The following is a 10,000-nucleotide window of genomic DNA, read 5'->3' as shown; positions in this document are numbered from 1 at the left end:
TTATGTCGTGGAGTGGAGGGCGGGCGCAGAGTAGTGGAGGGCGGGCGCGGAGGAGTGGAGGGCGGGCGCAGAGGATTTCTGGATGCCGGGCCGGTAGGTGTGAGGGCCTGGGGGGGGGGGGGGGGAAGGTATCCGGTGGAGGGGGGTGGTAATGCTGGTGGGGGGAGGGGGGGTGGTAATGCCAGTGGGGGGAGGGGAGTGGCCGTGTGGATGCCGGTGGAAGTGAGGAGCAGGGGGGGGGGGCTTTCGGTGGATGCTGGTTGGGGGGGGGGAATGTCGGACGGGACGGAGATAGACAAAAAACAGACTAGAGAGAGTATACAGTACACTGTAGACAGACAGAGACACACACACACACAACAGTGACTGAGGGTGAACTCAGACAGACACAATCACATTCATAGGACAAATAACAATTAAAGCATGGATTTACTTAACATTTCTGTGGTGTTGTATTTGAATAACCAACTGCACAGCCGGGAACATTCAAACACGCTTTTCCCGCCTGTGCAGTTGCTTATATTAGCTTAAGTCCTCCCACTCCCCACCCATGAGGAGGGCCCTGAGTGGATCCCCTCTCCTCATTATTTATTTATTTATGTAACACAGCCTTTTTTTTTTTTTTTAACACACGGGGGCCAGCCGGCGGCCGGGCCCCCTGACTCAACGGGCCCGGGACGCCAGTGCCCTCTGTCCCCCGCTGATGGTGTCCCTGGCCCCAGTATTGGGTGCACTGTGTAATATTCTGTGTTCATGGGATTGTCCATGTAACTGCACCCAATCTAAACTCAGACTCAGTTTTTCCTTTTCTCTTTTCTTATGCTCTTGTCACACTGTGCATCCACAATTTGTGTTGTATGTAAAATGTTTTCTATTAAATTAGTCAAATGTAAAAATGCTCTTTGCATAAAAACTTCCATTCAAAATACTATTGATCGCACCCATGTTTTCATCATATTAAGTAATGGGGTATATTAACTACGTTCGATTAACCTATGTAACGTGATAATTAACACCAGGGCCGGAGCCACGTGCAAAAGCCGACCGCACCACCAATCCCCTCTCTCTTTTTTATCCCCTCCCAGTTGTAAATGCATGGAGAGAGACAGAGAGAGAGACAGAGAGAGAGACAGAGAGAGAGACAGAGACAGAGACAGAGACAGAGACAGAGACAGACACAGAGAGAAAACAATGTAGGAGAAAGATTATTGACTTATATACTGTCACTTAGGTTAACTTATACTCCACATGATGAGATACCCAGAAAACATGCTATTTATTGTTCTTTGGAGTATTCAAATGTTGACCTTTCCCCCTTCCCTTTGTATAAACCTAAGATCACATATGACCATTATTGATTCCATATATGTGGGGGATTCTCCCCTTCGCTTTTTTTATTTTAGGGTTAATTTCTGGTCTATGTGCTTAGTAATCTTAAAGGAAAGAGGGGATAAATGATTAAGTAACATTTAACAATTATGTATGCATCTTTTTTGTGTCCTCCTGGTCTTGCAAATGTTCTGTGTGCAATTGTGCTATTTTTGTCAATTTTTAATATTCATGCCATCTAGGACCTAGTTAAAATTCCTCATGGGAGTTAATGTATTATTATCTCTCTCACAATTTTGATTAATAGCACTTTATACATATGTTTATGTTTTTAATTTTAAGTTGTAATTGTTATTAATATTCTTTTTTTAAGTTTATTATTAATGTTAGTAATCCTTATGTAGAATGTCTGTTCTTTATATTTTGTTGTTTTTTTATCTTTGCCCTAAGGTTTAAGAAGCCCCTTTTTTGTTGTCATGGACGTTTTTAAATGTCAGTTTAATAAAGTTACAATTGTTCCAGAAGTCAGTGCACCAATCAGAGCGCACAACCTGTTTGCCCATACTCATTGCCTTGTATTTGCAGACATGTGAGGTCTAATAAAGTTTAGTGTATTGATGTGACGCATCTAATAGGTGCTGCTTTCTGATTGGTCATGACGTCACGTGATAGCACGATCAGTGCTGTATTATAAATTGGGGCTTTTTGGGTTGTTCTGTACACCTTGATAAAGGGCATTTTTGCCGAAACTAGTTGGTGACCCCTGCTGTGGCATAGGGGGGACCCTTTTGTCCACTTTTTATGTATTAAATCTATTTTTTGTTGCTTAAAACCGTGAGCCTCCTTTTGTTACTTTGGGCAGTGCACTGCCTTATTTTTCTATTTAAAATATATTCAAATAAGTTCGCGTATTTCCCAGTCTTCACTGGATTGTTTACAGGTATCCCCCAAGGTGGAGAATAGGTTAATCTCTTTAGTGGTTTATAAGTCAATAAATCCTCACCTAAATTGGTACCTGTTTCTCCAGCAAAAGCCCAACTTCAGTGTCTAGAATGGATGGAAATAACACATAGATATAAATAGCATCACATTATTTGAAGATAACGCAGTGCAGACCAAGCAATATCTTACATATATGTTTTTTTATAAATCAGTTCTGTACTATGAGAAAATACTTGTAGCATTTAAAAAAAAACAACAACTCTGAATTACATGTTTAATGTATTTTAAAGTAACAAGCATTTTTGTTTCTATAGTAACCATTTGCAATGTCACATCCCCTTCATCTTCTGAATCAGGCTATTGCACGCCCCTTTTTTAGCCCTGCCCTCTCTCGAGTACTGCACCAATTGTATCTAGTGACTGCCTTATCCCATGATCTTCCCCACAGAACTTTGCATCTTTGGTCCTCTTATGCTGCACTGACTGCCATTTAGTGGTCCCCGAGCAAAATCTTTGCCGATCGATCACAGGAAATCAAATCGATCGGCAACTTACTGTAGCTAATTACTTATCATTGTGTAGATTGTATTGATGCGCATGTTAAAGGGGGAATAAAATGTAAAAAAACCACACAGATACCCAACAAGCTCTGAGAAACCCCTAAATAAAAATAACAAATGGCAGCTTGAACTGCTGCTTTAATGCAGTGTTAATGAGCTCCATTATGGTCATTCTTTTTGCATATGATCGGCTTAATGAATACAGCATTACCTTGGGGAAAGTAATGGCGGTTTCTCTTTTAGGTAACGTCACGTTATTTGTCCCGATTCCATGGAGCTTGAATATTACTGAAAGACAAACGTTATCTGAAAATGGTAATGAACGACTTTAGAACCTGGCAGCAAGAGCTACTACACTTTGTAGTCCATCTTCGTCAAAACTGTTGGTTGTGTTTTTCTTTTATTAGAAGAGGAATTGCTTTCTGTCTAGGTTACATTCGTACAACTTAAGGTATCTATCTGAGTTTTCTGGAAGAGAAAACCGTGAAAGAGTTGTATACGTGCCCTTTATTGTGTGAGAACGTAACTTTCTGGCTTCTCTACTCTAGATGTAAGGTCCAACTTTGCCATATCACAAACTCTGCCAGAAGCCCTATACTTTCGTAACTAAATTACATTATTGCATCCGCTGTTTGCTTAGTGTTAACTCCCTGCAACCCATGGGGAAAATAAAATTGAAATATTTTAATGATTAGTTCAAGAGATACATTCCATATGGAATCTGTATTACAAAGTAACGGATTTAGTTTTTTTTAACACTGAGTGGATTGCTGGATAACAGAGCATTATTAGTACTGTAAGTGTTCTCTTTTCTTTCTTAATCCACTGGATATTATTAATATACTGTATGTTGTTCATTTAGACTAATTATCTCCTTATTCACGAACAGAGACTTTGGGGTTTATGCAGTAAGCAGCGAAAAAAAACATTCGCCAGTTTTGGAACTAGCCATGTTTTTGGCATGTTAAACTCGCTGTATGCTGTAAGGGCCGAATCCCTGGCCAATAAATGCGCCACCACCATTTGATAAAATGGCTAATAACCGGTAGCGAGACGGCTGCCTGGCGAGAAGCTGCCGAGAAGCCGTCCCCTGCCGAGATCTGTCTGCAGCAGAGAGAGATCCGCCGCTCTCTCTGCGCAAACATCGGCACATTAAAAATTATTTTATAAACCATTTTTATTCATAGTGTACATGTGCAGGGGGTCTCCGGAGCTGAACCGCATTGGTTTCAGGTCCGGGGCCCCCTTGCTTCCCGAGATACAGGCCCCTTTATGAGGTGCCGGTATCCCTCTGCATTTAAAGGTCCCGATCACGTGACCACGGAATGTAAACAAAGCAGAGGATACCATGTTTATAACGTCCCATACGCTACGTGCCTGCAATAAAGATGGTGTTGACACTGTAACCGATGCCCCAAACCGGGGCCTGTAACTCGGGAAGCAGGGGGTCTCTGAGCCAGAAATCAATGCAGTTCAGCTCAGGGGACCCCTGCTCCCGCACAATATTATTAAAATACATTAATGCTGCTTCATTACCATAGTGGCTATTCGCTAAGGCAATGAAGGGGTTAAGGCATAATAGCATGTTTATTGGGGACAATTGCCCCCAATAAACATTGCAATACACAACATACAATACAGTAATGGGCAAAATGACTATTATCCACAAATGGATAATAGTGCAGTTGTCCATTTAAAATACATAAAGAACAATAAATACATTAAATACAGCTAAACCCCGTTATAATGCGCCTCGTTATACCGCGATTCGGTTATAACGCGGTTTTCCCGTGGCTCCCGTTTAAAAAAAAAAAAAAAAAAAAAAAAAAAAACACACTGCACACACTCACTGCACACACACTGCTCATTGCTCACACTGCCACACTGCACACACACTGCACACTGCACACACACTGCTCATTGCTCACACTGACACACTGCACACACACTGCACACACACCGCACACTGCACACACACTGCTCATTGCTCACACTGCACACACTGACACACTGCACACACACTGCACACACTCACTGCACACACACTGCTCATTGCTCACACTGCCACACTGCACACACACTGCACACTGCACACACACTGCACACTGCACACACACTGCTCATTGCTCACACTGCACACACTGACACACTGCACACACACTCCACACACACTGCACACACACTACACACTGCACACACTGACACTGCACACACACTGCACACACACTGCTCATTGCTTACACTGCACACACTGCACACACACTGCACACACACTGCACACACACTGCACACTGCACACACACTGCTCATTGGACACACTGCACACACACTGCACACTGCACACACGCTGCTCATTGCTCACACTGCACACACACTGCACACTGCACACACACTGCTCATTGCTCACACTGCACACACTGCACACACTGCACACACACTGTACACTGCACACACACTCCTCATTGCTCACACTGCACACACTGACACACTGCACACACACTGCACACACACTGCACACTGCACACAATTATTATATAGAAATAAACAGACAACTGCACTTTAACAGATGTATTTTGCCTGTACAACGTCTTATGACTTTTGTTTCACAAAGTTAAGGGGGTGGGAAGTGTGTGTGTGTATGTATGAGTGCTCCAGCCCGAGTCCGTGGAGGGAGGGGGGGGGAGAGTAGCGGGTCCCTCCTGCAGCCAGTGGAGGGAGTGGGGGGAGAGTAACAGCTCCCTCCTGCAGTCTGGGGAGGGGGGGGAGAGTAGCAGCTCCCTCCTGCAGTCCGGGGAGGGGGGGGAGAGTAGCAGCTCCCTCCTGCAGTCCGGGGAGGGGGGGGGGGAGAGTAGCGGGTCCCTCCTGCAGCCCGTGTAGGGAGGGGGGGGGGGGAGAGTAGCAGCTCCCTCCTGCAGTCCGTGGAGGGAGGGGGGGAGAGTAGCGGGTCCCTCCGCTCAAGCCATGCCCTGTCAAACCTCCCACCTCCCGCTCCGGCTCTTACACTTACTTACACACACACTCAGACACTTACACACACTCACAGACACTTACACACACGCGAGGGCCCTGTGCTGCTGCGGCGGCGGGGGGGGGGGGGGTAGCGGTCTTCCGGAGACTGCTTACCTGTCTCCAAAGCTCTCTCAAGTGACTCTACACAGACGGGGGGTGGGGTCGGAGCAGAGGAAAGGCCGCGACCAGCACCACCACCCGCTCCCCCCCCTCCTCCCGCGCAGGCAGCGGGAGCGCCAGGGACAGCGGTGGGGAGAAGAAACCCCCCGCTACAACCTCCATGCAGGCAGCGGGATCTGAGGTAAGCGGCGACCTGAGGGACATCCCCGCTCCCATCTCCTGCCCCGCGGGCTGTCACGCGGTGACAGGGGGAAGCGGGGACAGGAGGGACATCCCCGCTCCCATCTCCTGCCTCGCGGCCTGTCCCGCGGTGACAGGGGGAAGCGGGGACAGGAGGGACATCCCCGCTCCCATCACCTGCCCCGCGGTCTGTCCCGCGGTGACAGGGGGAAGCGGGGACAGGAGGGACATCCCCGCTCCCATCTCCTGCCCCGCGGGCTGTCCCGCGGTGACAGGGGGAAGCGGGGAGCGGAGGGACATGCCCGCTCCCATCTCCTGTCCCGCGGGATGAATATGCGCTAAAGCGCGGCGGCCATTTTTTTTTCCCGCGACCCCGTTAGTAACGCGGTGGTCTCGGGGTGTACCCCGAGACCCGCGTTATAACGGGGTTTAGCTGTACATATTGCACTCATCCTTGTCCGGCTGCCACGATGAAGGCCATCCTCATTTTCATCTTGCTAATGCCCCATCCGCTTCTGCAAAACCGCAACAAGAATAAAAACACCCAATGTAATGTCCCCTAACCCCTTAATCAAAATAGCGGTTATTAACCGCTACAGTCATTAAGGGGTTAACTCACCCTCACCCACCACTCGGGAGGCCTACATACCCTCCCACACTAACCCCCCACCCCGTGAGGCCTAACCACCCTCACCCACAACCCACAAGGGAGGCCTACCCACATACCCTTGGTGCCAATATCCTCTCCGCCCACCCCCAGTACCCACAATAAAAACAATACACAGCCCCACATTAAACATCATTCTATTTATTAAATACCTTACCCACCCCCTGTGCCCCCCCATAAATACATGATTTATCCTTTTACATACAGGGTTCATACCCCAGCCCCACACAAGTCCCCGGCGTATTGGCGGGTCACCTGACAGACCTACAGGGTACCAGCAACATGTTTCACACAGGTTCTGGAGGCCTGTTGGTGGGTCCCGCCAAGCACCATTGCCCCCAGGTGGTCTCCTTGGGTCACCGTGGGCCACAATTGGTTCCCCACGGTAGGCCCGCGGATGTCTGGGAGCCCCGGGTCAGACCCACAGGTGTCTGCAGGGTCTCGGGTGGTTCTCACGGGGGTCTGGGGAACTCACAAGTGCTCACTACGGGTCCGTGGTGCCCCCACTGATGTGGGACCACCGGTTCATGCCCGCACCTACGGGTCCGCGGTGCCTCCACAGATGTGGGACCACCTGTTCTTCCCCGTAGACTACGGGTCCGCGGTGCCCCCACAGATGTGGGACCACCGCTTCATCCCCGCAGTTGTCACCCGTGGGTGGTCTCCAGAGGTCTCACGCAGAACCAAGGAAGAAACCCTCAATGTAAAAAAAATAAACCTGGCCTATACATTCAATACATACATCTCCCCCCCCCCCCAACACCTACAGAACAATAATGTGCAAAATAACTATTATCCATATAGGGATAATAGATTATTTGGCCATTATTAAACACATTAACTAGCATATTAAAATAAATAAAGTACTACTGACCTCATCAATAAGAAGCCCCCGTCGCCAGCAACATCCTTGTCTTTCATTGCCCACAAAATACATAGCTAATACATAGCCAATACATTGCAATTACATTCAGATATCAATGAACCCCTTAAACACCTTATCGGATAATAACCGCAAAAGAAACAAGGGGTTAAGCCACACTGGCCCGATACCCACCCTTCACCCATTCATTTGTACAGTGGCTTCATCATGCAACTATATATATATATATATATATATTTATATATATATATATATATATATATATTTATATATATATAAAAGAGAGAAAGAGATATATATATACACACACATGATGAACCAATATACAAATAAATGTAGAAGGGTTATCAAAATTATGCTGTACTACAAATACCACTTCTCCATACAGACACTACAATAAATTCAATTTCCTTCCTCCTCGACGTCTGCCTTCAAAATGAGACGACATAGGCTTTTAAAGGACTATGACGTCACATTTTCCTCATGGTATACTAGAGCCAATCAGAGTTGGGATGGAGTTCCCACGCTCTGATTGCTACCGTACAATGTTAGGCCGGCCATGTTTCTTTTAATGATGTCATCTTAAAGGCAATTGAAGCAAAGCCATTCTTATTGGCTGTGCTTTCATTGCCTTTAAGTGACGTCAGCATTTTTTTTTTCTCGGCCAAAACACATGGTTTTCACGGCCCAATCAGGGCCGTGGGAACCATGACGAAAATGTGACGTCATAGGCCTCAAAAGCCTATGTCGCCTCATTTTGAAGGCAGACGCCGAGGAGGAAGGACCTCCTACAGAAGAAGAAGGCCAGGGCGTGGCTGTAGAAGACATGAAGACCCCGGAAGAGAGCCGCAGATAGAAGAAAGAAGAATACAGATGAAGATGGATTACAAATAGAAGACCCGTGGATTATTTTGGATTTTTATTTTAATGTTTATTATTTTATGGGTTTTTATTTTATGGGTTCCTGTGCGTGGTGGATTGGTTCAAGAGTAAGCTGTTCAACGGGAGTCGGTGAGTGGGTCAAGTAATGGTAAGAGAACTAAAGAAATGTATTTTATTTAACTTGTTCTTTTTTTTAAAGCTTTTTTACATGTGTATTTATTTATTTTTGGTATATCATTTCTTGCCACTGTATGTATGTATGTATGTATGTATGTCTAGATCGATATATACATACAGGGTAAGAAATTATGTTGTTTTAAAAGCTTGATTTGCTGTGTTTTAAAATATTTTGGCAATGCTGCTATGCATAAATGTGTGTGTCATGAATTTTAAAATTAGATAGATGTAATTTTTGCTATTGTATGGTGTACTTTAGGTCAGGGTGAAGCTTGCTTTTGTATATTTTATTTTTTGGTGTCCTTCTATTTTGTATGATGGTAACTTGTTCTCTTTAACGGTTGCTATAGTTAATTGTGTAATTGGTATGGATGCTATTTTAATTGTTTGGGGATGTAATTAATGTCTGCAAATTGATTGATGGTTACTGGATTGGTTTAAATAGTATACTTGTTTGGATGTATTGGTATTTTGTTTGGAATATGTTATTGTTAACATTCATTTGCAGAATGTATATGGTGCATAGATTGTATGCATCATGTATACAATGTAAATGCAATGTTTTCAGTGGCATTTGTGGCTTTTGATTGGCATTTGAGGATTTTGATTGGAAGATCAGATTGGATTATTAAAGGAAATTGCTTTTATTGTAGTGTGTCTGTATGGAGAAGTGGTATTTGTAGTACAGCATGTTTTTGATAACCCTTCTACATTTATTTGTATATTGGTTCATCATGTGTGTGTGTATATATATATATATATATATATACAGTGTTCGACAATTATATACATTTACACGCCCGGGGCGTGTGGATTTAACCCCCGGGCGAGTAAATATTGGCCGAAGCAGCACACTTGTGTATTTTAAATTTCCCGCGCTCGCGCTGCTGCTTTTCCCGCGCTCGCGCTGAAAAAAAAAAAAAAAACGGAGGCGGGTTGATGTTGGGGTAGATTACCCCGCCTCCGGCTCTCTGATCACTGCCTTCGCTCCTCCCCGCCTCTCAGCAATGCTTTCCCTCCTCAGCGCTTCTACTCCTCCCCCTTCCGGCAGCCAGCTCCTTCCACGCCTGTCTGCCTCAGGCCCCTGCAGGACCATCTGGGGGGAGGGTGCGCGTGCACGCTGGAGGGGGGGAGGTTGGCGGCTGTGCGTCTGTCCGGCTGGCCCCCCCGATCCTCCCGCTGGCCCCCCGACCCCTCCGCTGGCCCCCGATCCTCCTGCTGCCCCCCGATCCTACCGCTGGTCCCCAGATA

Source organism: Ascaphus truei, chromosome 4 (assembly GCF_040206685.1).
Source record: "Ascaphus truei isolate aAscTru1 chromosome 4, aAscTru1.hap1, whole genome shotgun sequence".
Classification (NCBI taxonomy): Eukaryota; Metazoa; Chordata; class Amphibia; order Anura; family Ascaphidae; genus Ascaphus; species Ascaphus truei.
The sequence above is the reverse complement of the archived record's forward strand: the minus strand, read 5'-3'. Positions refer to the sequence as shown.